We start from the raw sequence: 27,212 nt of genomic DNA, 5'->3' as shown, positions 1-27,212 counted from the left end.
CAAGAGATTTAACCACTGGAGCACTCTGCCAAGGGGAGTGGGGAATTTCCTTACCTCTTGGTAATTCTGAGTTAAGGCTGACCACCTTTCTGGAGGTGCTTTTATCCATCACAAGTTCCTGGGCTCAGCACAAAAATAACTCTGAATGGGAGAAAATGGAACAGTTTCTTTTGGCCTTGAGGTCTCAGAAAGATTGGAAAGGGCAAGGCACACTGTAAACCTGCCTTGTGTTACTGAGATTATTGGAGAAGAGAAAATGGATGTGGAGTCCAGGCTTTGCTACTGACTCCCTGCCATGCTTTTTTGCTGACTGCGGTCCGTGCCATAGTTGCCGCAGCCCATCCTTGGGTGTCAGGAGGGTTAATCAGTGTTTGCAAAGTGCTCTGGGTGAATGCTTTGGTGAGGAGGGAGGGCATCATTTATTACTGCAGAGATTGGAAACTCCCTGATGTGATTATAACGTGTAGTGATGGAGGCTATTTTTATTGTATGTTGTGAATATTTCCTTGTATGGAATCACAAGGAGCTTGCTTGTGACTTGTAGCTCTGTTGAAAGCTCTAGCAATGAAGTTCCCTAAGTCTGGCATTCCCAAGCCAGTGCTGTATACAGCAGTGTTAATTAGCCTTGGGGGGTAATGCATAATAGTGATGAGATAACGAGTAACTGAACATGCCTCTGGCCTCTGCACTTTGCAAAGAGAGAAGACAGAGAATCGGGTCTCCTCTGTGTCCTCGCACCTGGTGTCTCGCGCCTGGAGCCAGTAGTCCCTGTCTAAGTGGGAGGAAACTCTTTATTTCTTGTTAGTGATCCAGACTGCTGCTCTGCAAACCCCCTCACCATTGGAGCTGCAGATATGTAGCTGTTAACGAGTAGAAATGGCATTAAAGAGGAAGTCAACCTTTTGCACAGTTTCCTCTTGGAAAGTGAGTGTTACTTCTAATTATAGCGATTGCGATTTTTCAAATGCTCTCCCAGGGACCAGAACGCCAGGGGTGGGGAGGGACAGCTGGAAATGCAGACGTATTGCTCCTCTCCATTGATTCATGTTAGTTATCTGAAATGGGAACAGAGAGAAACAGTCTCCTACGATACCAGCTTGGCCGTTCTCCACACACTAGCCCTGGTGTTGGGCACGACTGTGTCCCTGATACGCGCCGGCCTTGATTGCAGGAACGGCTCTCCCAAGTTGTGGTTGCTTTTCAGAGCAGCTCAAACAGTCTCTTTTTTTCCCCTCTTCCTCCAGTGCTTGAATGCTCTGGTTTCCTTTTGAGGTGATGGGTTAGAGCTGTGTTACCAGTGATTTTGTCCCAAGGCCAGACCCTCCTGCAGAAGAGCCGTCGCCCACGGACGAGTTGAGCCTGCCACCTTCTGGTCAGACTCTCCAGGACTAACCACAGCTTGGGGCAATGAAGCCTGGGGGCAAAATGCTTGGGTGCAATGCCCGGAGCACCATATGCACCCTTCTTCCTACCCCTGCCTGGGCGGGGAGAAGACATGGCTCTTCCAAGTCCTGGAGATCAGAGAGGACAATACGGCAGGAGGAGGCCAAGAGGTCTCAGTCTCTCCATCAGCTGTGCTCCATGTGGGGTTCCAGTTCCCAGCTGAGTGGCCACGGAGCTGCTGTCACTTCACCGTAGCTGTTTTGGCAGTGCTCTGAGGTCCCTCTTCCCCCTCACCCTGACCCCAGTGGTCACTTCACTATCTTGGGGTTTTTCCCTGTGGCTCCCCTGTGGGGTGTGAGCCTGGGGTTCCCCCTGTTTTGCACAGGGGGAGGACTGAAGCTCAGCTCTGTCCCCTTTGAAGTGCTTGAGTTTGGTGTCTAATGGTTTGGGGATGCAGATTTCCTGTGTGGCCAATGGAGGAGAGATGGACGTCTTCTGAAGTGGGCCCAAACTGTGCTCTGGAGGTGAGGCAGGGCCGTAGCTGTGGTCTGGCTCTGAGCCTTGCCTGGTGTCCCAGTTCTGGCCACCTGTTGTCCCCCTCAGTGGCTAATGCTGGACTGTTGTCAGATGCTCATTTGCAGTGGGAGTTCACAGAGCCATGCCCCTCCTTCCGCGCTGTGTCTCTGGGTAATCTCATTGCAACTACACTCGAATACCATCTCTATGGTGATGACTCAGAGGCATGCATCCCTGCTCCGGGCTCTCTCCCTGTCCAAATTCGTGTCTCAGAGGAGCTCTCTGACATCTCGTGAATGTCTCACCACCCGCTCAAGCACAACGTGCCAAAATGAGAGCTTTTAACTGCTCCTTCTCAGCTGAGTGTTTCCCTGAGCTCAGCAACGCCAGGGCACTGCTCCTCTGCCAGAATCTGAGTGCTGTTGTCTTCTTCTGCCTCCTACTGCATCTTCATTTCCTGGCCACCTCAAGGGCTTGCATAACCTCACTAAGCCTTTCCTAAAGCTAAAACTCCCACCTGCTCTTTCATCACATCTCCCTCTGCTTGCTGCAATATCCCTTTTTTGGCCTCAACAAAAGGATGGGCCAGTTTGCATCTGCTTGGGTGCTGCTTCAGGCATTGCTTTCCCATCTCTCCTGCTTCTCCTGCCTCACCCCTCTGGGCTGCCCTCATGCCCACAGCCACCGGCTGCCTCCCCTTGCTTCCCTGTTGGCTGTGCCGGCTGCTGGAGCTGCAGCCCTTCTCAGCCCTTGTGTCTTGGTGCCAATCTTGGCAATTATTTCTTAATAATAATTCAGAGGCAGCTTTGTTGGTTCCTCTTCTCATCATCGCTAGACCATCAGGCTGCTGGCATTTGAGCCAAGGTCCTATTAACTAGCACAAATGGGAAAACACCCTACCTGTGAGCAGGGAGGAGGCTGGTGGTTGGACAGGGCAGAGTATTTCCCCAGTCTGGGACTTGACTTGAGGGCTGCCCAGCTGTGCCTGGTGGTACCTGGTCAGGAGGCTGGGAGACATGGTGCTGTCACAGGCTGCTGGCAGCAGCATGCTGTATCCCTGCCAGCCCACTGCGCTGCCCAGGTTTGGGATGGACCAGCAAAGGGATGGGATTTCAAGTACAAATAAACAGTCCTGGCCCCAAGCACAGAGGACATGGCTTTTCCTTACAGCTGCAGGAGCACAGCTATCCCAGAGGTTAAATAAGCCACTAAATGGGGATTGGCAATGGGAGACGGCTTCAGGGCAGCAAGCTGGGGGTAGAGCTGTTGCCTGTGAATGTGAACAGAGCGAGGCTGGGAAGCTGGCTTCTGCCCCAGGGTTCCTGCTGTCAACAGGGGCTGGCTGCACTGATGGGCATTAATGAAATCATGGAGGGTCCAGAGCTGGCTGGACTCCTGGATCTGGTCCCCCACGGTGGGTGGTGAGGAGGTTGTTTCTACCAATGTGGCATGCTGCAGAATGGCTCTGGAGCAGCCTCAAGGCAGCTTGTTGCAAAGGGGACACTGCAGAATCAGGGCAGAGCTGCCATGGTGTCCTGGAAAGGTGTCGGTAGAGCCCATCTTTGCAATTTCCCTGTCAGCTGAATATTCATTTAGGCAACAGCAGAAAGCTGTGATGAGCCTACTGAGATCTGCAGCGCCTCTGAAGGCAAAGGCAACTCTCTTTCCATTAATTTATTGGTGCTGGGTTCCAGCCTCATCTCTGCTCACACAGAAGGATAAAAGCAGCTCCTTGTTCTCATCTGGCAGGAGCAAGGCAGGTATGTGTCAACAGGAGTTTTACACTGACATGTGAAGAGCTTATTTCTAAAGCAGCTCATCCCCAGCTCCCCCGTGCCGGTGCTGATGTGCGTCCCCGTGCACCGATGTTCGCAGCAGCTCTCTGAGCCCCCATGCCATGTGCCTCATTGCAGCTCTTGCAAGAGCTGCCCTTCCCAGGTGAGCATTCCAGATGAAGGACGGTTTTAAAGTGGCTGCAGAAAAGGCACGTCTACACCTTTTGCTGTGATCCTTTCTGTTATCTCCTGGGGAAAGGTTCAGTTCAGGAAGGTTTTATTGATTTCTCTGAGATTTAAGGATGGAAACAGTAACACAACCTTACTGCTGGTGAGCTGTGCTCTTTCTTCATTCTGCAGATCCTCCCAGCTGGGATTTCTCCACATTTTCTCTGTCATCAGTGGGTATCGGCTATGGCACAGCAAAAGCAGCGTCAGGTATTTGTTTTTCCTTGGAATTTGTCCTATGGCCATGGCCTGCTTGGGGTTAAAAATAGCTGCTGGGCCATGGGCAGTTTGCTTTGCAGCACATAACACAGCACAGTTGCTTGGAGACACAAGTCAGTGACGCAATCCCACTTTCGGAGAACTTGACTTTGGGCTGTGTGATGCCACCCCAGAAGTCAGTAAAAATGTTGGATGGGAAATTCCCATACATTCCCAAATCCCCAAAATGTTCCTGCAGTGCCAGCCTGGAGGGGGGCTGTGGGTCTGCCTGTCTCCAGCTGGGGAAGGGTACCATGGCGTGGGCAGGTGTGCTCCTTGGGTCAGCTTTGCCTGCCCAGAGCCACTCACACCCCTGCGGTGACCTGTCTGACCAGCACCAGGACAGCTGAAGTAAGCCCAAACCAGTCAGGGTAGGGCTTTCTTGGCTATCTGGGGTCTGCGCTTGAAGCATCTTTAGTGATTATCTGAATCAACAAGATCTTCTGATTGTATCTTGACACAAATACCTCTGCTTAAGAGCCCCCAAGCTCCCCTTTATAGTCTTTTAAGTAAAGGAGAAGTAGGCTAATGGGCTCTCACGTCTGTCCCAGCCTGCCAAAGCTCTTCCCTTTCCTGAGACAAGAGTAGGGAAGTTTCTGCTAATGTTCTCCAGCTTCCTAATGCACAAATTGCTGCAGGATGTTACTTAGCATTAGCACCTCGTTCACAGATGTGAGCACTAAGTAAGACACATTCATCAGTCACAAGAGCCAGTTCTGCTGCTCAGGCAGCTCACTTAGTGTGAGTCAAAAGTGACCTGGCTCTTCTGACATATAACACAGATAATAATAATAAAAAAGCAAGGTTCCTTGTTAAGCATTACGTTATCTTCCAGGAAAGTGCTCTGGAGGTTGCTCTCTCGTGCTTTGTATGAAGGCAAAGCAACACAGCTTGCTCCAGGATGGCTCCCTCTGGTCCCTTGCTCTGCTGCTTGTAGGGCAATTTGTGGTGGCCAGAGCCTGTTCATATGGAAGGACAGGGCTGGATGCGGAGAGCTTCCCCTTGCCTTCCAAAGCCAGGAGCCACACCAGGCATGAACGAGGGCTGGGATACAGCTCAGGCAGGGGTGATGTCTGCAGGAAGGATGGCAGATGCTGCCCAGCAATGGGGAGCTGAGTGGTGTCCATCCATCCCCACTCATCTTCCAGCCAACGCCATGGACAGTACAGGCTCACACCGCCAGGAGAAGAAACTGGACCTAGGAGGGTGTCAGTGTCATCAGGAAGGTGCTGGCAGGGAGGCCAGAACAAAGGATGGTCCAACAGGTGCTCAACATGGAAAACCAGCTCTGCTGTGCTGGGGATCTATGGCTCAGCCCTTGCTGAGTTCACCCTGCTGAAAAATGAAGGTCTTGCTTTTTCCACTGAAATTAATCCTTATGGGAATCTGGTCTCTGATGCAATGCTCTGCAGGAGATTTCTTTTTCCCATCACTCTGCTTATTTCAGCTCAAAAAATAAACAGAGGCAAAAAAGCAATAGACAGTAAAAATATCTAGGAGCTGCTGGAAGAGTTAAGAGTTTGCCGTCTGTGGGGAACGCGCCATGGGTAATGCAGAGTGCTGACTCAGCTGCCATACTTCAGCGATGAGAGCGGAGGGAAAGACTAAATAGTGCTGCCTTGTATTTTGGCTTGGAATTACATTAGAAATAACAAACATCTGAGCTCTGACTTTCAACTGACAGTATCTCTAAATGGGAGGGAATGTATGGGATGGGAACCGGCAGTGAATGGCCAAAAGGAGTATGCAGCTCCTACTGCAAGCGGAGGGTGTGTGGAGGGGCAGCACAGCTGGAGGGGGCAGGGGAAGGGGCTGCTGGGGCCTGGGGGTGTTTCAGCTTATGGGATGGGGACAAAGGACCAAAGGAGCCTGCTGGAATATCTGTCCTTTAGGGACAATGGGCATTGCAAGCTGAAGGAGGAAGAGGAGGAGGACTGTTGTGTTACTTCACTGCTCTGTATCTGGAACACGTCTGAAGTCTGGGCTCAAGCCTGAACAAGAGCCCAAAAAGCGCTTTGTGTCCAAGGTGCTTGGCCTGAGGCTCCTGCTGGTGCTGCTCCGCTGCCTGCAGCAGGAGAGGGCTGGTGTCTTGGGGACTTCGGCCAAGCCCTTGCGAAGCCCATGGCTGGGACAGGCTCCTGGGTTTGCACTGTGGCTCCAGGATTAGCCCTGGGCTGCTTTGCTTCGGTGTTGCTTTTCTTACCACTGTACCTTTGCTGCTTCAGTGCTGGGTCCATTTCTCCCCTACTTTTGCCAACCCAACACAGACCCCTTTGGTGATAAAAATCTGCATTTGAGAGATTTTTTTGAACTCTTTGAGTTGGGAACAGCAGAGAGGAGCGAAGAGCAAGTTTCCTTGAGCCGTAACTGAACTAAAAATATTCGGGGGAAAATTCATTTTGGGTTGAGTTGAAATCTAAAATATTTGCTGTGTTTGGGGATTTTCAGGCAAAATGGAGAACAGTTCATTTCACTGTAATACACAGCAGCTCCCAGCTCCCCAGAAGAAGTGTCTGGTTCCACTTGGAGGGTGTTGTTGTCCTTTTTTCTCCCTCTTTCTCTTAAATGGACACATCTTTTTAAACTGAGAAAAGTAATTTCAGTATAAACATGTTTCAATGCCATGTTTAACTATTTCCAAAGTAGGAGGTTAATTTTAATACTACTGGGGCTCGTGGGCTGGGAGAGGGTCACCCCTGCTCTTAGACAGTGCTGCCTGTGTGGTCCTGCAAGACAGCCCATCCCAAATGACTGAGTGCAAGGGATGAAGTGCTAGAAATGTCACCTTTTTTTGTCCCTATTGCTTCAGCAACACATCTGTGCTGTTTGAGACAGCTCCATTTTGCCCTGGCTGCAGAATGGCTCCTGTCTCAGCTAGGGCGAGCTGGAGGTGTCTGATGAAAGGACTGATGCTTGGGGACTGAACAAAAATGGTGCCACTTTCTCAGTTGCTTTCCCCGTGCTCTTTTCACCTGTCCAATCTGCTTTTTTTCTCATCTTGCTCATCATTTTACCATTTCTGTAGGGCTAGAGACTTTAATGTTTTGCTGTAAGGCTCTAGAAAAGAGACATCTTTTGCTTGGAGAGCTGGATAAAGATGCGTGGCTCAGTCAGCATTCACAGGACAGCATTGTTGCATGCCGCTGATGGCTCCTGCTCACCAGCTTCTGCATGCTGTGCTGGGGCCACCCTTTGGGAAGCGCCGGGTGCTTGGGAAAGTCCCAGCCTCTGGAAATCAGTGGCATTGGGCTGGATGACACTGAGATGGCTGGTGCTGAGCCAGGTTTCCAGTGCCTCCTTGCATGTTTCTACCTGGATGGCCTCTTGGATGACGAGGGAATTTTGCCATTTTTGAAGGGAAGCTGGAGGCTCTGGAAGCACCCGTGCTGGCTGGGGATGTCAGCCCAGCTTCTCCGTGTTGCTTCTGGGAGTCTGCAGGAGGCAACACGCTCCTGTTGCATAAACCTGGACTCAACTGCTGTGGCTCAGCTGTGGCTCTTTGGAAGAATGGAAACAAGAGAAGCATGAAATGGGAAAAGCATCCTTTGGGTGTGCCAAGAAAGCTACATGAGCCAGCTGAACATCTCCAAGAGCTGGTGGCTGTTGGCCTGCAAGGCTGGGGGACCTCCTGCCTGTCACCCCATGGCTGACTGGTGTGGGAGTGCTGCTCTGCCTTGCAGGCCCAGGAGGAGTAGCTGCCCATGGCCATGGGAGCTGGCTCAGCCTCTGTGTTGCTTTTTCTTCCAGGCGTTGTTTCCTCTGAAAGCTGTTTGTGGCTCTTCTCCATCCCGGAGAAGGCTGCCCAGGGAGGTGGCAGAATCATCATGTTCCAAAAATGTGTAGATACAGTGCTTAGGATGTGGTTTTGTGGTGATCTTGACAGTCCTAGATTAACAGTTGGACTTGATGATCTTAAAGGTCTTTTCCAACCTAAATGATTCTGTGGTTCTATGAATCTATGCTCTTCCTCTCTTCTGGAGGGTTTTTCCTTCACGCCCAGCAGAACACCCTTTTGAACATTCCAGATCAGAGAGGCACCAGGGGGAACTCCCCAGAGGTTTGATGTGTGAGGCCAGAGAAGGCAGTGTCAATGTTACCTCTGTGTGAGAACTGATCTCCCAGGGAGGGAGGAAGAGAGAAGCTCTGCAGGTGCTTGTTGGCTTCGGGGTGGTTAAAACAGATCCACGCAGTTGGTGTACTCAGAGTGGGCACAGCTGGGTCCCAGCGGTGTGCTGGGCAGCGTGACCTGCAACTCCAATGGCAATAAATTCAGAGGCAGGGCAGGTTCACCTCCATCTCCTCTCTTTCCTGACTGTAGTTTCCTGTGGCGAAGCAATCCATTGCTTTGATGGAAGTAAATGCATAGCAGGTGCATTTCTAATCTGAAACCTGATTTATCCTTGGAAGCTCTGAGAACGGGTCATTGGGACATCTGTCTTGTCTTGGGGACGTATGAATAGACGGATTCAGATACAAACATAGGCCAGGTATTGCCTCCTAAATATGGCTCCATTCACCAAGAGATGGATTCCTTGGTGAGTGAATTCCATAATGAAATGAGCTCGACGAGGCAGGCAGTAGAGCATGCTGGACATAATAGCCTGAGTGAAAGAACTAGCCATGTATAGGAATTTTAATTAAACCTGACAAAGCCTGAGAGGAAAAGGGGAGAGACTGAGGCCAGCTGGCATAAAGATGCTGAACAGGCTGAGTTTGGTGAATACTGTTGACCTGCTGCAGTTTAGGAGGACTTGCATGTCTCTGGGTGCATGGGCCAGGGCTACGGGTCCTTCCACCATGCTGGGTCAAGAGAGATGCCAAAGTGAGCTGTAACCATACTGTGCTTTGTACAAATTCCTTACACCTTCTTTGGAAGTAAATTAGCACCGGGAAGCTCTGCCCAGTTTCTGGCAGCACCAGGAGGATGGGGTGTGAAGGGAAACGCTGGTGGGAGGACGGACCATGCTGCTGCAGGATTTTTGCCCCTTCCTCGTGGTGCAGATGGGGTTGATCCACCCGCTGCAGCCCCCCTTGATGCTGTGCTTCCAGGCTCATTTTGGGATCCTCTTCCCTTTGCTGTGTACCCAGCTCAAGCTCCTGAGGGAAGGCAGGGCCACACAGGACCTGGGAGCAGCTCTGGCACCCAGAGCCTCATCACTGCACAGAGCTTCGGTAAGATTGGCCTTAAAACAAGAAGAGCTGCTGCCTTTGCACCAAGCCTGCTGGGGACATGCAGACCATTACAAGCTGGAGCTCAGAGGCCAGCTCCACCGTCAGTGTGGGCAGCTAAACCAGGCCAGGAGTGGTGCCGGGCAGGCGGCACAGGCTCAGCAGTTGGCTGCTATGTCAGCAAGCTGGGAATAAACTGGGAAAGGGCTGTCAGAGCTGCTGGCCCATGCAGAGTGCCTGGCTGCCTTTGCTGAGCTCTCTGGGGCATTTGACACACGAGTGGAGCCAGCTTTAACTCCCCTTTGGGCTATTAATGCAAACCGGCGAGGCATCGGTGATACGTTTTAGTTTAGCTAAAAAAGCCTTCAGAGTGATGCTGAATAAGTATTACAAGGCTATTTAATATTTTTTTTTTCCAAACACAAGGAAAATTCAAACCAGCTGGCAGAGCCAGTGGTTTAGAGCCAATTGCAGCAGCCCCTGGGATTTCCCTTGCATGCTGTGTTTGCCTGGGGTGAGAGGCTGGGATGAACCAGGTAATTTGGGCTATGTCCTGGTGGTGTTGCAAGCTGCAGCGGCTGGTGGGAGGCTCTGCTTTCCCTTGCCCTGCAGTGAAGCCCTCTGCCATGTGCACAGAGCATCATGCTAGGTGTTTTACCTGCTTGGGATGAGAATGGGTCCTTACCCAAACAGGGGAGCCAGGGGAGCAGAGCTGAAAAAGGCAGGAGAGATGCTGGAAAGATGCATTTTACCATGTGGATCCTGCTAGCAGCCAGATATAACCCCAAGCATTACTCACCTTGCCTGGGTGCCCAGAATCTTTGGCTCTGCTGTTTCCCTGCCCCAGCAGATCCAAACTCTCGATCTCTCTCCCTTGCCCTGAGGAAACTCACTTTGATATCCTGGCCTGGGGATCTGCTGCTATTTCCCAGCCCCAGTGGCTTTGGGGCTCCTTTTCTGGCTGTTTAACCCAGCTGGAAGGATACTTTGGGCACTGGTCGCACATCTGCCCTGGCTGTGGGAGCCCAACCTGCCCCAGCCCTGCCTGGCTGTGGATCCAGCCACCTGGTACTTAACCTGGTTTCTTTGCAGCTTGCGATGCTCCCTGTCCAGCGACTTACGGTGAGACGTGTCTCACTAGTCCTGAAATACATTTTTTTTCCTAAGTACAAGTTCCATCCTGAGTAACTCTGCCTTCATGGCAGCTATTGTATTGTGCAAAGTAATAAAACTCCATTGATTAGGCACAAAATGAGAGCAGTGGAGGCTGGAAAGAGGATGCACATTGAACAACTGCAATGTCCCCTGTAGGATGTCATGTTTCGCTGGCACTAGCACTGCCCACAGGAGGGGTCAAGGCTCAGCTTTCTGCAGCCCCCCCGTGGGGCTCTCCTGGTGTCCTCCAGCCCTCCCCGTGCCTCTGCCTGGCCTTGAGCTGCACACGCGGACGAGGCCATGTCCCTGGCGCGTGTGCCAGAGCCCATCTTCACATGCCTGGAGCACTCTTGAAATAATTGTGCCCAAACATTTTGTCTAAGCTCTTTGCTCTCCCTTCCCTGCTAGCATCCCAGCTCTGTGGTATCCCTGGAAAATGCTGGCTGTCGCTGTGGGACAGGCTCTCCTGCCTGCTCTGTCAGGCGCCGGTTGGTTCAAATTAACTTTGCAAGCAATGCTCTGTCTCATTTTCTTCTGACTCCAACAACCTCCAGGCTGCTCAGCGCCTGTGTGGCCTGTCCCCCTCTGCGCCTTTGGGACAGCTATAATGAAAATCATTCTGGGTTGAAAATCATGGCCTGGGAGACTGGGCTTCTCCTCTTCTCACCAGGAATGTGGCTGGAGAGCCCAGGCAACTGAGCGGAGGAAACTGGTTTTTGGGGACCAGGCAGGGATGGGGAGTAGGGCTGGGTGCAGGGCTTTGGGAAGTGTTGTGGCTGGGAAAGGGAGATCCCCTGCAAAGCTGAGCAAGGCCTGAGTTTTTCTTTTCTGCAAACCACGAGCTTGGGCTAGATATGGCAGAGAGGCCAGGGTGCAACTTTGCACCAGAGCAGGCTGCAGCCACCTTCAGAAGTTACCTAGCAAACTCTATGCCTAGGACAAACCATGGCACAGGGCACAGCCTGGGGGGTCCCAACACATCTCAGGTACCTGCAGGGGTTTTAAGGAGAGCTGGGACATTCTTGGAAAGCCTTGATCAATGAGTGCCATACAGGCTTCCCATCAGTCCAGCAACACATGTGTAACAGCCTGCTAATCACCAGCCCCCGCATCCCCACATCCCATCCCTAGCTTGCACCAATGTGACTGTGAGAACAGGTTCACTAAGGAGGGGATTTATTGGCTGGAAAACCAGCAAAAATCCTCAGTCTGCAGGGGTGTGATTGACCCTCGGGAGGGCAGAGGGGGCTCCAGTGGTCCATTTGGGCAGCTCTGTCAGTCAGGAGCATCCCTGCCTCTGTGGCACTGCAGGCACGGGTCCACACAGCACTGTAATTACATTTCACATTGTTTTGCACACACTGTGAAATTAATGCTCCTGAAAATGAGGGCTGGTTTCGCTGGAGAAGAGCTGAATCTCAGCCCGGCAGAGCCTGGCCTCCTTTGCTTGGTTGGTGGAAGCAGCAAGGTGGGGTTAGCAGAGCTGGAATGTTCTGTGCTGCAGTTTAGCAAGGACTGACCGAGCGGGCTGTGCTGGCTCCCAGCTGTGTGCCTGGCCCCCAGTCAGCCCCATCGCTGCACAGGCTCGTGTGTGGCCTCAGCCAGCTCTACCAGGGGACAGACCCCACTGCCCCACCGGGCTCTGCAGCCTCCTGGCATGGTCTCCCTGCGGCTTTAGAAGGAGAAGAGCATAGCATCGGTTGGGAGCACAGCAGTTCTCTTGGCTAACGCAGAGAGTGGAGATATCAAAAAGCTAAGAGCTGATCTGCTAAGTGCTTTGGCAGTGCCTGGTGTATCCGCTGTACTCCACTTCCTCTGGGCATCTGGCTACCTTTCCCAGGGGAGTGGGTGCCACTGCGCTTCAAGCTGAGGAAGGAAACCAGGAAGGTAGAAAGGGTGCTGCTCTCTCCAAGGCTGGCTCAGGAGCTGGCCAAGAGAATTTCTTTCTGAAATACTGGCACAAGTTGCAGGGGAAATCACTCAGAGAGGAGAGGCTGGCTTATTTCTAGATTTCTCCTGAGTTTAGGTAGCTCACGTTTATTGGCGGCCAGTCAGGAGAGTGTGTTTGTAACAACTGCACTCTGCCAGGAGTGGAGCGTGGAGAATTAACCAGCATGTATCCTCTGTAGTGGCTCTCAAGGGGAAGAAATCCACTGTCAAGCACAGCCCAAAGCCCAAAGGAGCAGAATGATTTCACTCCTGCATTTTCATCTCCTTTCTATCAGTGATGGACTGGAAGCACCCATGATGAACTTGTCAGTGATGAGCTTTGGGAACAATTATTTCTGCACATGTTTCTTGCCAAAAAAAAAAAAAAAAAAGAAAAAAAGGACAAAAAGGAAAAGAAAGCTTCTCTTTGAATTTTCTGGGTCAGGGCTTTGGCTGCTGTTGGTTATTTCAATTTATGCTTTTCTCCTTAATAAATCCTGCCCTCTGTGGAAATGTGTGAGCTCGGGAACTTTGACTTGCTCAGTCCTTGCCAGGGCTCTGCCACCAAGTCTCCTTGTGATGGATTACTCTGTGAAAGAGTCTACAGATGCTGTGGTTACATATAACAACAGGGAGCTGGTTTCTGTGGTCGAGGAAGATGCTGTCTTCCTGGGATTTGCCTTGGATAAAGCTCCCCCAAGGCCTTCCCTTCAAGTTGCACAACCCGTTGAGGCCACCCCAGATTTGCCTGTTTCTTCGCAGAAGCACTGAATGGAAGCAAACATTTTAGCAAGCCCCTTTGGACACGCTGCTCGGCGAGAAACTGGGCAGGAGAGCCAAAATGCACGTTGGCTGCTTAAATGCAGGGAGATGGGCTTTGGTCAGACCTCTCCTGGCTTACAGTGTCAGAGGTGATAGAGCTGTTTATGAAAAATGAGCTGCAGAGATGGTAATCTCTGGACCCTTGACAAGGGGAGCTCCAGATGAATGGAGATGTGGAACTGCATCGTTAAAGCCTCGGGGTGTCCCCTGCCAGACCCTGGGGCAATGGTCGTTTGCTGGGCTGAGCTGGGTGGGCTTTGCCACTCTAGGCAAGGCAGAGCTGCTGCCTCCTGACCTCTGCGGGGCTGTTTCCATCAGCATCTGCCTACTCCATTTTTAGCTCTTTTTTTTCATCATGAGATGTGGTTGAGATACAGATTTCCAGTCTGGGGCCTCTTACTTACATACAGATTGTTTGGGCAGCAGCTTCCCAGAAGGGTGGAGCCCACCTCCCCTCTCCTAAACACAAATATATGAAAAAACTGTTGCTACTTCAGAGTGTAGAGCCATCCTGCTCAGCTGTGTTGTGAAATCAAGTAGCTCAAGTCCTCCCTGCTGTAAACAGCCGATGTCTGCTGCAAGACACTTTCTTTTTCAATTTGCAGTACCTGGACAAAGCAGTCTGCCGGGCTGTGGTGAGATACGATGCCCATCCATCAGCTGCTGTCGCCCTACACAGAGTCTTGCTTTATCCCAGGGAATCAATCCTGCCTAATGTATAAATATTAGATCTGGAGTCTCAGCTGTAGAGGAGAACGCGGAGCTGTCAGATAAGCTGCAATTAGCGCATTTATCTACTTTATTTTCCTGTCGTTTCCCAAACTCCTTTTGCCTGCCTGCTCTTAATACACGTTATTAAACCTGCACTAAATGTTGATTAAAGAAGCAGAAATCCCAGGTGTTTGTTAGCTAACACTGCTGTGAGATGCACTCTTCAACTGCCTTGTGTTCATTTTAATTTTCAGGGGTTTTCCTCCCCTTCTGAGTACAGTCGTGCCAGATAAATGGCTTGTTAACAGGGGATTAGTGGGTTGTCCTTCTGATTTGCTTTCTGATTTGCTCGGCTGCACCAGAGGGGTGACTGGTAGTGTCTTTGCAGTTAGCTCCGCTGTCTTGGAGAAACATTTACCCCGCTTCACCAAGTGCTCCAGAACCTCTTTAAGCAAAATGCTGCAAAAGAGATAGATATATTCTTATTAGTCTTGCAAGAGAAGCCACAGCAATCAATCCCAGCTCTAGGCTAACTCCTTCCCTTTGTAGTTTGGATGTTTAGAAGTAATTTGGGGAGTAATCACTGTGAATGGCAGTGTGGAAGTAAATGCCTGCAATAAAACATTGCGGGGGTGACTGTTATCCTAATGATATTTCCAACAAACATTACTGAAATATGTTTTCTTCTCTAAAAACGGCAACAAGATTTTAATGTTCTTAGTGCTATCATGGAAATGGAGTAAAAATTAGCTGCGTTTGTTCTGACATGGTTTTTCTGTATTATTGCAGTGGTGAGGTGGATTCCCCACTCCCTACGACCCTCCCTACCCAGGAGTACGGCATTATTCTCTGCTTCACAATCTGCTCGTGTTTTATTTCATGTTATGAAGACCATTTCCATTAAACCAATATAAATAATTGCTATATTCTTTCACAGAGTAAACACGAATGTTGCAAGCTGGCAATAGCATTACAGGAAAAAGCTGCTGGCCTGATCCCAATGGCCTTTTCTCCTTTTTTTTTCAGATGGGTTCATCTCTTATTCTTTGTGAATAATTTATCCAAGCATGCCTGGAAATGTTCTCTAAAGAAATTACGACTGTCTTAAAACATCTATGCCAGTGCTGCCTGTTGGTGCTGGAGAACATTCCTTTTGCCCTTCCAGCCAGAGTGGTTTTCACTTTGCGTGCGAGCAAGCCCATGGTGCTGGGATGCACTGGGATTTCGGGAGAGGAGCCTGGGAGGGTCGGGAACTCGAGGTGGGCAGTGGTGCCAGGGGAAAGGCGCGTGGTCCATCCAGTCATCATCTCACTGAAATTTGGGAGGGTGGCTGAGTTTTGTGGTGCCTCCAGTGCCTGCTAGATGCAATGGTGCATGTGTGTCTGGGTTGCCTTCTCTATCTAGGCCACTTTCTAGAGATTTCCAAGGACAACCTTTCCTGTAACCAAACATTTCCAGGGTAATTCAGTTCTATTCGCCCTGGAAAACCAGTGTAACTTCAGCCTCGGCATCTCTTGACTGAACTAAACTGCTTGCTGCAGTTTTGTTGAGTACACAGAGCATCAGAGCCGAGTGTGTGGGGTTGCAGGTGGGCCTGCTGCTGCCTTCTTTCCATGGATGGGTGTATTTTAAGTGCGACTGTTTGCAGACGGAGCCCATGGTGGCCAAATCTCGCCAGGCAATTGCTTCCTGTTATTCAGCATTTGCAAACTCAAGTGGAAGGGATGGAGAAGCGGTGCCAGCCATTGCTCTTGTGATCATGTGTCTCCATCTGGCCAAACCTGCCGAGAGGGATTTGAGGCCAGAAGGAAAAACTCCCCAAGCTCATAATCAAAGCATCTGAAATCCCAGGACATTGTGAGGTGCGAGGAACACAATGGGGGGAAGATCTGGCGGGGGGCTTCAGATGTTTGCAGTGCCTGGTGCTTCTGCTAGGAACTCAGCCAAGCTTCATCCTCCATCAGAGGCACGGCAAAGCCCTACAAAGCTACACAGTAAACACTTACCAATTAAATGCTGCATAAAATGAAAGACGAGGTGTTCAGCCCTCCTCAGTCCCTCCAGAAGGGTGGGCTCTTGTCATTAGCATGTTAGCAGGACTCTGCTCTTCCCTAAGCAGGGGAGCTGGCTCTTTGCTTGGTGGCTCGTAGCAGCTACTGGTGTTTGGGGCTGCTCTTTTCATTGCATGCCTCTGTCAGATGCAAAGCTATTAAGGCAGGTGATTAAATGTGATGCCTCTCTATTGATCCTCTGCTGCTTCCCAGAGCCAGAGCTGACGTTATCCTCTTTGGATATTCATAGCGCTGCTGCTGAGAGCCGGCTTGGAAATCCTTCCGGACAAAGGTATCAGCAGCCGTCTGCTGCCTTCTGCAGCCCTTTCAGCTGCCAGGCTCCTGTGCTGAGCTCCTCGGCATCGGGAGCCATGGGCTTTCGCTTGTCAGCGCGTGAATGATCACGGTTTGACCCCAGGCCAGTGGTGACAGTACGTGGTGAGGAGGACATGTCCCGGTGCATCAGCCCACTCTGCATGTGGCTCAGGCTCCCTCTGGCTCCATGCAGATGGGATGCTGACATCTTCCCGGCAGTGGCACTGGATATTGGACAGGCTGGGCTCCCTGGGACATACCTCTGGGGATGATTTCTCACTTCCCACTGGCTGCAAATGCCACTTCCTAACGGGTCATATAGTTTTGCCTTTTCTCACCAATTTGCCTAATTTTGAATGGAAACAACCCCCCATGAAGTGATGCCGAGGGAGCCCGAGTGACACATCCCTCTCCTATTTGTCATGGGGTAGCCAAGGACAGAAGGGGAGGCCTGAGAGCTGGCAGGTTATTCTCCAAATGTACCAGGAAAACAACCAAAAATTGTTTTTACAGCGTTTTTTACTAGGTGTTTGGTTTGCAGCCAACAACCTAATGCCTCCCTGAGTTTAGCTCGCTCTATTCTGCAGTGCAGTTGCCCAAGAAATCAATGGCCTGACATACTTTCCTTTGCTAGAAAATACACTTTTGCTTGAGCGAGTGTGAAAACTGAGAGCTCGCCAAAACCCGTGCAGTGCTGAGGAAAGGCTCTCCTGCTGAGTCCAGCATCAAAAGGAGTCACAGGACAAAGACTTTGCTCTTTGACTTCTTTTCTGCTTGCAGGGGCCACAGGGCTTTGAATACTGACCAGAGGGCAGTTTAACAGAGGAAAGTGTTTTCTATTCTCTGCCTAAAAATAACCTTTTTCTAGTGCCTGCCCACCTGAATTTGCAGTCCAAGCTGATTTTCTGGCTTTCTCTAGCCATTGCGATCATTCATAAAGCATCAGAAAAGCCCTGCTGCAGCATCTGGGCAGCACATTAATTTCTGCGTGGATGACATGGCTTTGTTGGGGTGTATTTGGCCTGGCTGTGCAACGGGACCATCTCTGCGCCTTTGCGGACTCCTCTGAAAGAGGTGTCTAATCCTTTCTACTTCCTTGGTGAGTCCCAGCCTTGCTGGGAAAGCCGAAACATCAATATAACTCCTGACCTCGCAGCAGTATCCCTCAGTCAGCCAATTGTTTAATACTTGGAGAACAGCCACCGTAAAAAATAACAGAACAAAAGTCACAAAAACAACCTCTGAATTACCCTCTTCCTTGCTCGTGTTTTGACATGTGGTGGTGATTTCCAGCACTGCCCAGGCGGACTCACTGGAAGCAATAACCACTGGCCCTGGGGGCTGCCTGCGGCCACAAGGGTGTGGTGATGGTCTTTCCCCAGACAAATGATTTTTTGAAGCGTTTTTTGTAGGGTGAAATGTCTTTGCATGGTTGTCCACTGCAAGCATGGATTTTGGGAAATGGTGACTTTCCTGCAGGGAGAAACCCCCTGGATGTGGGTCTGGGGTTTGCTCTGCTATTGTCAGCCCTCTGCCATCGCAGAGGAGATTTGACCTTGGCTTGCGGGATCGCTGCTACTGCTGGCATCTCCCACCCCCTCCGCCTGCCTCCTGCAAAGTCTTCTGACTCAGAGCCCATCTCCTTCTGACAAGTTCATTGCTTTTTCCAGAGCCTTTCCAGCTACCAAGGGAATGGCTTTCATTTTGAGGGAGAAGCAAGGAATACTTAATGCCCATGGGAGTGAGTGAGCCATCAGCTGGGACAGCTGCAGGGCAGGGCTTGTGCAGGACCACTGCTGCATCCCGCCTCCCTGCTCCTGCTCCAGTATGGAGAAGCACAGGAATGCCCTGCTGCCGTTCTGCGAGGGGCTTGCTTGTGTTTCCAGCTCTGCTGGGGAGAGGCTGCAGAACTGGGGAATGAGTTTGGTGCTTCAGTGGTGGTTTTGTTCATGGTGGAGCTGGCACGAGCTCCACAGTACCTACTGGGGTCTGCCGGGAGCTGGGGCAGCAGGAGTGCGTGCAGTGCCCGGGGCGAGGGGGATAGGAAAGCTCGAGAGGGTTTTGTCACTTCTATGGCAATTCCTATTGGTGTCCTGGGCACAGGGTGCTGTCAGCCCATCAGAGGGACATGCAGGCTCCCAGATGCTCATTTTCTGGATGGATTGACAGCTCTTGGCTCCAGAGCCCCCAGGAGAAGGAAAGGTGAGCACCCTGGGCACCCTGCCACCTCTTCTGTGCTCAGTGGCAGCTGCTTGCCTGGAAAAAGCACACACTGGACCTTGAGATTCATCCTGCTGTCTCTAAGAGGTACTTCGCATCCTATCTCCTGCCCAGCCGCGAGCTTGTTTTCCCCCTGCAGGTCTGGCTGGCTGCTGGACAGAGTGGATGCGCTCTCCCCGGCCCTGGCACCCCAACCATCTCATGGCAGCACACCTCGGGGACACACATCCTCGCTTTTTGGGAGGATGCTGAGGTCATTAATCCACTTTATGGATTAAAAGACAAAACATTTGGAATTTGAGAAACTGTGCCCCAAACCTCTGCAGCCCCAGCACTCAGCACTGTGCCTTTGAAGTTGCTGTCAGTTTACAGTATCGAGCCAAAAATGTGGTGTTCTTAGAGAAAAAAAAACCCAGTGCATCTAGAAAAAGGAAGAAAAAAGGTGTTTGCTCCTTTGCCACATTATAATTGGAGTGTGATGGGGAAGTGGTGCAATGAGCAGAGTGCTTGTAAATGAGTGCTGCATCCGTGGAGGGGGAGGCTGTTGACAGGAGTGCTGGCAGGACTGTCATCTTTGGGACCAGGGTAACAGATCATCTGCTTCAACAGCAGGGTGAAGGAAGGCAGCAGGCCTCTGGGGAGGAGTGAAACCAAATAAAACCTCAGAAGAAAGGAAAGCTGGTAGCCAAAACCCAGAGCCACCCCTTTCTTCAGTGCCCAGAGCCCCTAAAGCAAACCTTTAATCATCCCAGATGGGAAGCACTTGCATGGTGGCAGGAGGACCGTGGCCTGGGCTTCCCTGCTCGAGGCCAGGGTTTACACAGCGATTAAGATCTCAGCTGGGGAAGAAATCGGCTCAGCAGATTGCAGGGGAAAAGATCGGAGACACTTAAGAGCTGCTGCGTGAAACCTGTGAGCTCTGCCTCATGCTGGATGGCCGTGCATGAGAGACAGCAGCTCTCAATTTGAGCTGGATATTTTCCAAGTATCCAAAGGTTTTGGAGAGTTGATTTTCATTACCGGCAAGGCTCCGGTTGCCTGGGCAGTCCTGCAGCGCCAGCCTGCTCACCGCAGGTGCCTCCTCCCCAGGGGCTGGGAAGATGCTCTCTGAAATTTAACTGCAGCGGAGGCGTCGCTCAGGCGTGCCCCAAGTAATTTCCACTCCTGGAGCTCCATGGGGGCTTTGGAGGATGTTTAACCTTTTCAGGGGAAGAAGTCATTCCCAATGCTATAGAAACAGTGAGAGGTTGGGCTCAGCTACTCGCCTGGAGCAGTGAAGTCTATGGGAGCTGCTGGTTGGGCCAGCTCGCTGTCCCCAAAGGATCCCAGCTCCCTTCTCCTGCAGGCTGGCAGGTGGAGGGAGTGGGTGAGAGCCAGCCCCACACCTCAGCACCAAAGTGTGCAAGGGCTGAGCTAGAGCCTGGCTTGCTCGGTGTGAGACAGTGGGAAAACAGCGTGCAGGGGGGCAGTTGGAGGAGCAGCTTGGAAGCTTAGCACAGGCATTTACTGTTCTGCAGAGCTGCTATGGTTTTTCTTTTCTCGGCAAATAAGTGCAGAATCAAACACTTTGCATTCAGCTCTTGGCTGCACAGATAGCCAGCTGCTGAATGCAAACAACTGCTCAGCCCAACTTCCCTCTAATCTGGCCAGGTGGCCGTGACCTGGAGAAGCTGAAGTCCTGCTCTTGTCCTCCCCTGAGACCTGCTGGATGAGCAGGTGGGAGTTTTCTAAATGCTTTTGCAGTAGCTGAGCTAATGCAAAATGGTGTTTTTTCCTTTGCCTCTCACATGCCACCCGTTGCCCTTGTCACTGCAGTTCCATCCTACCCGCAGCACTGGTCTGGCTCCATCACTCACCTTCTCCTGCCCTGCAGGCAGGGGAGGCTGCAGATCTGGTCGTGGTTTGAAGAAGAAAATGATGGAAGAAATTCTTGCTTTGAACAGCTCTGCCGGAGTGGTGAGTGGTTCACTGAATTCAGCTTATTACAGTGCGTTCTCACAAATTTCTGCTGCCCTCTTATCAGACCATCAGCCGAAACAGGTCACCCTTTCAGCTGCCATCAGAGCTGCCTCGCACCTCCGCAGTCCAGGCTTTGGGTAGCTGCAGCCTGACTCACACTGTGTGGGAGAAAGTAATTATTTCAGCCACAGCAAATTGGACTAGTAATAACCTTTGCCTCTGTAACAGCAATGATGCTCCTTTAAAAATATATTTTAAATTGATTTTGGATAATGAGTTGGGCTTATCAAGGAGTGGGCAGCGGAGGGATGAGGAATGGGTGGCTGGGGAGTAGTGGAGTGGAAAGGAGAGGTGGCTGTTGTGTCCCGTGGGGAGGGGTGCAGTGGGCCTGATCCTGCAGGCAGGCACGGGCAGGGCACGTGCAGGCACGGACAGGGCACAGGCAGGGCATGGGCAGGTATGGGCAGGGCACGGGCAGCTGGTCCTGGGACACAAGCAGAGGCAGAGCAGCACCGCTAGCAGGCTGGGCTCACTGTGGGTTTCACCAGGGGCTGTTTCTTTTTCTTGGAGCCTGAGCAAGGGCTGTATCTGGACAGGGCCTTGGTGAGCATCGGATGCGCACAGAGGGCTTTCCTTCTTCCTCTTCCTCGTCCCTTTGCCAGCTGTTTCAGCAGCTTCCTCTTGGTTCCCTGCTCACACCCTGGCATGGTGCGGAGCTGTTTTGCTGTCCTCAAGAAGGAGCAATTGCCCTTTCCCCAGAAGTGTTCTGCTGTGAGCCAGCGGAGAACATTTGATGGAAAGCGAGCTGGATCTGAAACTCCAATGACCTCCTCTGCGAGGATTTGTTAGTCCTCAGAGCTTGCAGGAGACATGGATGAGACGTTCAACGTGAGATTGCCATGTGCCACTGCAGCATTTCAAGTGCCTCTGCTCCCAGCGTGGGGAGATGCCTCTGTTCTTGGCTCTTGCTGGGAAGAAAATGCAACAATGCTCTCTAGAGGCAGAAGAAGTCAAGAAGAGCTTCGCTTTCCCCGGCTCTGCCTTTCACGGTGACCTCACTGCTCTTCGCGGCTGTTTATTTCCCATAGAAACAGCAATTTCTGAGTATTTTAGCCTCTTGAGTTGCAGATTGGGTGCTTTGCTTCCCCCTCCCTCCACTCAAGACAACTTGATATAACTATTGCGGATGCTTGGAGGAGGGCTGGGAGTAGCGGGGGGCATTTTGGGTCAGGATGGAGCTCTGGGATGCGATGGCTGCGCAGGGTGATGGAGGAAGGGGAAAGGGCTGGGGGAGATGGGCTGCAGCATGGTCCAGCCTTGCTCTGGGGCAGGGAAAATCTTTGGGTGGGATTTTGGGAGGAGAAGGGCTTCTAAAGGCTAATTAACTCCAGGTGGGAGCAGATGCAGCTGTGGGGCTGCACTGGGAAGGTAGAGCTGCAGGAACCCAACTGGGCACCAATTGCCCCTTAATAAAAGCTGGATGGGTCACAGGAGCTGGTTTGGGAGGGTGTTGGTCTCTCCTCCTGGGCAGAGCAGGCAGCAGCTTTGACACTGGCTCATAGATGTTTTGGGGCGTGAAGAAGGGACTGGAGTTCTGATCACCAGAGGGGCTTTCAAGTGGGTCTGGGGCTGAGCCTGGGGAGGTGCTGGAGGAGCTCCTGGGATGCTTTAGCCAAGGCTCAAGGAGGCTTTTGAGGGGCAGCTCAGGAGGAGCTGGTCCAGGTGTAGCTCCTGAGGTAGGGGCTGGTGGTGGGGATGTGCTGAAGCTGTGGAGATGTCTTATGGGGCTCGGAGCCTGATTTTGCAAGAATTGACAAAAATGGGAGTGCCAGCCATGTGGCTCAGCAGTTACAGATCCCATCCTCTGCTCTCCTAGAGACCCCAGATGACATCTACATCCAGCTGTGCTGGCTGCTGCGCATACAAAATGTTTGAGTCCTTTGCCTGTGTTCTTCCAAGGGGAAGGAGGTTTAAAGGTCATGCTCTGCCCTGTGAAGGAGGGTGTCAGAGGTGATAAACAGGGCCAGGATGGGAATCCAGGTGAGATTCTTGGGGTTTTAATCCATGGACTTCTTCCTTTGGGAAGTTTCTTCATGTGGACAGTTAACCAAGCAGAACTGAGCCCATGGAGTCATGGTCAGTGGGTCCCTTTGCTTCTGCAAAAAGGCTGGCTGAGTCAGCTGGGCTTGCTGCTCTCCTGCAGCAGGGCCTGTCCCCCAGCTCGTACCCAGGGCTAGGGAATGCAAAGCCCAGACCACTTCTGGCCATAAAAAAAAATAAAATGAAATATCCAAATAATTCCTTTTACTATCCTGGCCGGTTTCCAGTTCACTTAATTACATTCTGCCAATCCATCCTGCAATCCCATATGTTGTTGTTTATTTTATTAGTTCATATTGCATATCTTTCAGTAACAATGGCCCTATGAATAGCCTAGCCTGCTGAATTAATTGTGCTGGTGAAAGGCTCAGGTTAATGTATAAAATGTACTTGCATCCCCTGAGTAAAGGAAACAAAGGAAATTATGTTTCTGAGCTGAACTGGCAAATTTTGTGTCCCCAGGTGGCCGAGAAGATATGTAAAGAATTGACTGGACAAATTGTTTAAAAAGCTGCAGGAAAACACCTAGACTGAGCGCTTGGCACAAAAACCTGATGTTTGCTGCGTGGAGATGTGTGTGGGGTGGCTGGTGAGCATGTGCTGGGGATCTGGGTGGGACTGGGCTGGAGCACGGCCACCGTGGCCAGCAGCTCTGGGTGCTGAGCCCTGGGTCACATCCCTGCACGGCATTGCAGGCTGTTTGCACAGCACAACATGCCTCTGAGCAAGCTGAGTCCCAGAGCAGACCAGCCTGAGCCCTCCTGTTCGAAAAATGTGGTTGAGTTCAGCCCCGTGAAGGGTCACAGTAGACAGCCCTGTTGCTTAATCCCCTTTGGTGGGGAGAGCAGGAGCAAGGCAGTGGGGGCTGAAGTCACCGGTTTGAGGTTTTGCCATCAAAAGGACTTTGGGACTTCGGTGGACATCAGGTGTCTGAAGTACTCCTTTTTTTTTTGATCCATATCATGTGTCAAGGGTCTAGCTGGGCCTTATTGTTGAACCTTGTGCTCCTTTCCATCTGGCATGTGGGTGAGGATAATCCCCCAGGGAAACATTGGTGCATCTCTGTACAGCACCTGGGGTACCACAGCCCTGGTGCAGGTGGGTTTTCTTAAGGAGATAACTTAATGCAGATAATTGCAATGGCAGTGAATAGCTCCTCCTGGCTGGCTGAAAGATGGAAAAAGCAGGCTGGGTGAGACTTTCGCAGAATGTGGATTTTCACTCTCTTTCCCAATCCATTTAATGCCCATAGTAAATGCAGTGACGGGTTGTGAGGAACCGGTGGATTGTGGGCTGGGTACACACAGCTGCAGCTGCGTCTCCTTGCTTTGTGCTCATGGGATTAACGATACCTAATACCGTTAGATGGCAGATGATATATTGCTTTAATTTCCTGTTAGTCTTATAAATCAGGAACTCTTGTGCAGTTACAGCCCTGTGTTACAGGAGCGATGCAAAGTCTGTCACACCTCAGGAGGTTGCCCTGAGTCTGGAAAGCGCATGGGGAACCAGAGGATAAGGTGATGCTGAGCCCCGTGAGCTGATGCAGCCTCGCGGTGGGTCTGTGCCACCCCAAGGATGGGGCTGAGGAGGTTGTGATGTAGTGGTGTTTGAAATGTCAACATTTCTTTGCTTGGGGGACAAGGAGCAAAAGCCCAACTGGATTTCCTACTGCAAATTCAAATCTAGCTGGTGGCTGTTCTGAATAATGCTGGGTTAGGGCTTCATCAGCCAAAATACAGGTATGCTGTCCTCCCAGGCAGCTGGACTGCTGGTACTTTCATGCCTTTTTTTATTCCTGCTAACCTTTCTATTGGAAAGCAAGTCACATATTTCATGTATCCCATTATTCAGGATGCTTGATGCATCTGGCCACACCTTCCAGCTTTTGCTACATGCAGTCTGTGAGCTGAGGTGGGATACTTGGGGCTTCATGCTTCCTCTGCTGTGCTCCAGTCTTCCGAGACTGGCAAAACATCAACACTGGGGGGTTACATGTGCAGTCTGCAGATATGCATGGAAGGACTGTTCGTGTTAAATTGTACCAGATTAAAACCTTTCTGTTTGGAAACCCTGGCTCTGGTTTAATTCCATTAGGTTCTGTGCTCTGTTAAACTTGGTTGCTATGATGGCTAGGGGAGTTCACTGCCTTTGAAACTAGAAAGGATCACTGATTATTTAGTCTGACATCCCATGAGGCGTAAGGCTTTACCCCATCATTGCCCCAAGCCCACATTTCTGTCTGAGCCCTTGCATGTGTTGCATCTTAATTTCAAGGCTGAGTGATGCATGATAGCAAACCCCTGAAAGTCCTTAAGTTTGGAAATTACCCTTGCAATTAAAGCCTGTGTGTTTCTAGCTCCAATTTTACTTTGTTTTGCTTCCCAGGGCCGGGAGCTCATTATGGCTTTCCCTGCTGCGTGAAGAGATACCAGTTATCAGGAGAGCACCAGACAGGACTGTCCCAGGGAGCCAGAGAGGTAAGAGGGAGGTGACTGAATGGTTTGGGCTAGTAAATGGGATTCACAGGCTGCTTTGGGAAGGGAGCAGATAGGGGTGGATGCTAAGGGAGCGTATGAAGTAATGGGGGCCTGATGTAGGAGCCTTTTTCTTCTTTCATGGATCTCAGTTCATCCGGTTGATGATGCTGGACATTGCAGACGTCCTGAATTTGCATGAAGGCTCAGCCATCTCTTGCTTGCTTAAGGCTGCTTTGCTTTTCCATCTGCCTTTTTCCTACCTTGTTAGTGTTGTTACATGGCTGGATAACTAGTGCCTTGTTTTATCTCTGCTCTCTGGCAATCAATAACACCTGCAGCGTTACTACAAGATACTGAGGCCACTGATGTCTGTCTTAGCCCGACGTGGCCCTTTGCAACCACCCTGTTTGCTTTCCAGGGGCAGGTGAGCACTCCTAGGATGCTGGGGAGCCTCAGGGATGGGGGATGCTAAGATCAGAGGTGATGCTCTGCTTTCTCCCACCAGCTAGTTACAAGGACAGTGGTAGCCATGAGGAGCAGAGATTAAGCTGAAGTGCTGAAATTATGGGGAAATCTGAATCCATGTGGGACTGGAGCCGTGCTGCCAGTCTTGACGGCACCGTGCTGAGCTGGTGTGTGCTGTCCGCAGAGCCAGTGGTGCAGGATGGGCTGGAGGTCGAGGGCTGGACGTCATGCTGCAGACAGGTCCCTTCTCTGTTCTCTCCTTCAGTCACCCACGTGCCGGAGCAGCTTCCCTTTGCCCAGGGGAGCCTGGGTGTCACCTCTGGCCCCTGTTAAATGTTTTCACTCCCTGCTCTCTTGCTCCCTCCTTTGCCTTTGCTGTGCTTTCAGGGCACAAGCGCTTGCCTCAGCAGCATCGTGCATTACGGACCCGTCCTGTCGCTCGAGGCTGACCTGTGATTGCCTACGATATACACGTTCTGCATGTACTGATAATTTGATATTAAATTTTATTTAACCCAAACTCTCATGGATGTGTGCAGGAATCTGTGGTGCTGTGGAGAGGACTTTGCATTTGGATGCTGAGGAAATGGTGTATCCAGAGGGATGCTGGGGTTTTCCATCAGGCAGTGAGTGTCATCCGTTATCTGTTGCCTGTAACTCGATTTGATGCACTGTGCTGTCAGCTGTTTAAATCTGATTAGCACAAGTGTTTCTTCCTCTCAGTGATTTGCCATGTTCTTAATGTGATGCCCACTAATGACAGGGGAAGAAGCTAAACTAAGTTATTTTCCCATCGACTAAATGGCAGCTCACATTGCTCTTAAAAAACAGTGAGCAGAAGAGGGAACAGCCTTCACGGAGGCTGCTGGATGGAGTCAATTAATACTGACTGCCAAGAGCAGGATAGATGGGGAAAAGGGAGTTGAACGTGCACTCGCACCATCCCGAGAGGAGGAGATGATCTGTTCTCTGTCCAACTTCTGTTAGTCCTGGCGAGGGAAACTTGGAGCTCAAAGGATGTGCAGTTTGGGGCAAGCCAATGTTGGGGGTCACTGGAGACCCGTTAATCTCCCAGATTTGTTAGCACCATCCGCTTTTGTAGCTCAACTTGCAAGGGGAAGGTGTATCCCTGGGGATGTTTTGCATGGTTATCCAGGTATGGTGCTGGCTCGCTTTCCCTGTGTGTCACAGCGGAGCTGAGGACGTGGGACTGTGGGGCTCAGGACCTCTTACTGCAAAGCAGTGCTTTGCCTGGTGGCTCGCAAATGTTTTTACAACCACTGGAGCGATTTCAGAGTGTGTCTATGCAGCAGAAAGTGAAGCAACCCCGAGTCTCCTCCCTGGCTTGCAGAGTGCGTCATCACTTATGTCTCTGCAAACTGCCTGCAAACTGGGATGGGAAATGCAAGTCAGATCTCCCCTCTGCCATAAGCAGTGCTCGCATTTTGCATGCAGAGTACAGATGTCTAGACAAGGGGAAACTCGGCAGAAGCTTTGAGACGATGCAAAAAAAAAAAAAAAAAAAGTCAAGTGCAAGTGTCTGCCGTTGTGCTCCATGGAAAGTAGGCTAAAGCAGGTTTTTTCTTCCTTAATCTTATTTTGCATTCTTAGTGCATGTGTTTGCTCCAGGATTTACTATGCAGAGCTCTTTAGACTGTTTCTACAGGGCTTATTTA

General features: G+C 51.1%; 1 protein-coding gene across 1 annotated transcript in view; it reads left to right on the top strand.

Moving 5' to 3' along the window:
• OPRL1 (opioid related nociceptin receptor 1) overlaps positions 1-27,212 on the top strand; it is a 95,564-nt gene that overhangs the window by 5,006 nt on the left and 63,346 nt on the right. The window contains exons 2-3 of the mRNA XM_056354336.1: positions 24,980-25,071; positions 26,076-26,162. The gene's annotated coding sequence lies outside the window, so the exon portion shown is untranslated. The remainder of the gene's footprint in view (positions 1-24,979; positions 25,072-26,075; positions 26,163-27,212) is intronic.

Source organism: Falco biarmicus, chromosome 10 (genome assembly GCF_023638135.1).
Source record: "Falco biarmicus isolate bFalBia1 chromosome 10, bFalBia1.pri, whole genome shotgun sequence".
Classification (NCBI taxonomy): domain Eukaryota; kingdom Metazoa; phylum Chordata; class Aves; order Falconiformes; family Falconidae; genus Falco; species Falco biarmicus.
This window is presented reverse-complemented; position numbering and strand designations above follow the sequence as displayed.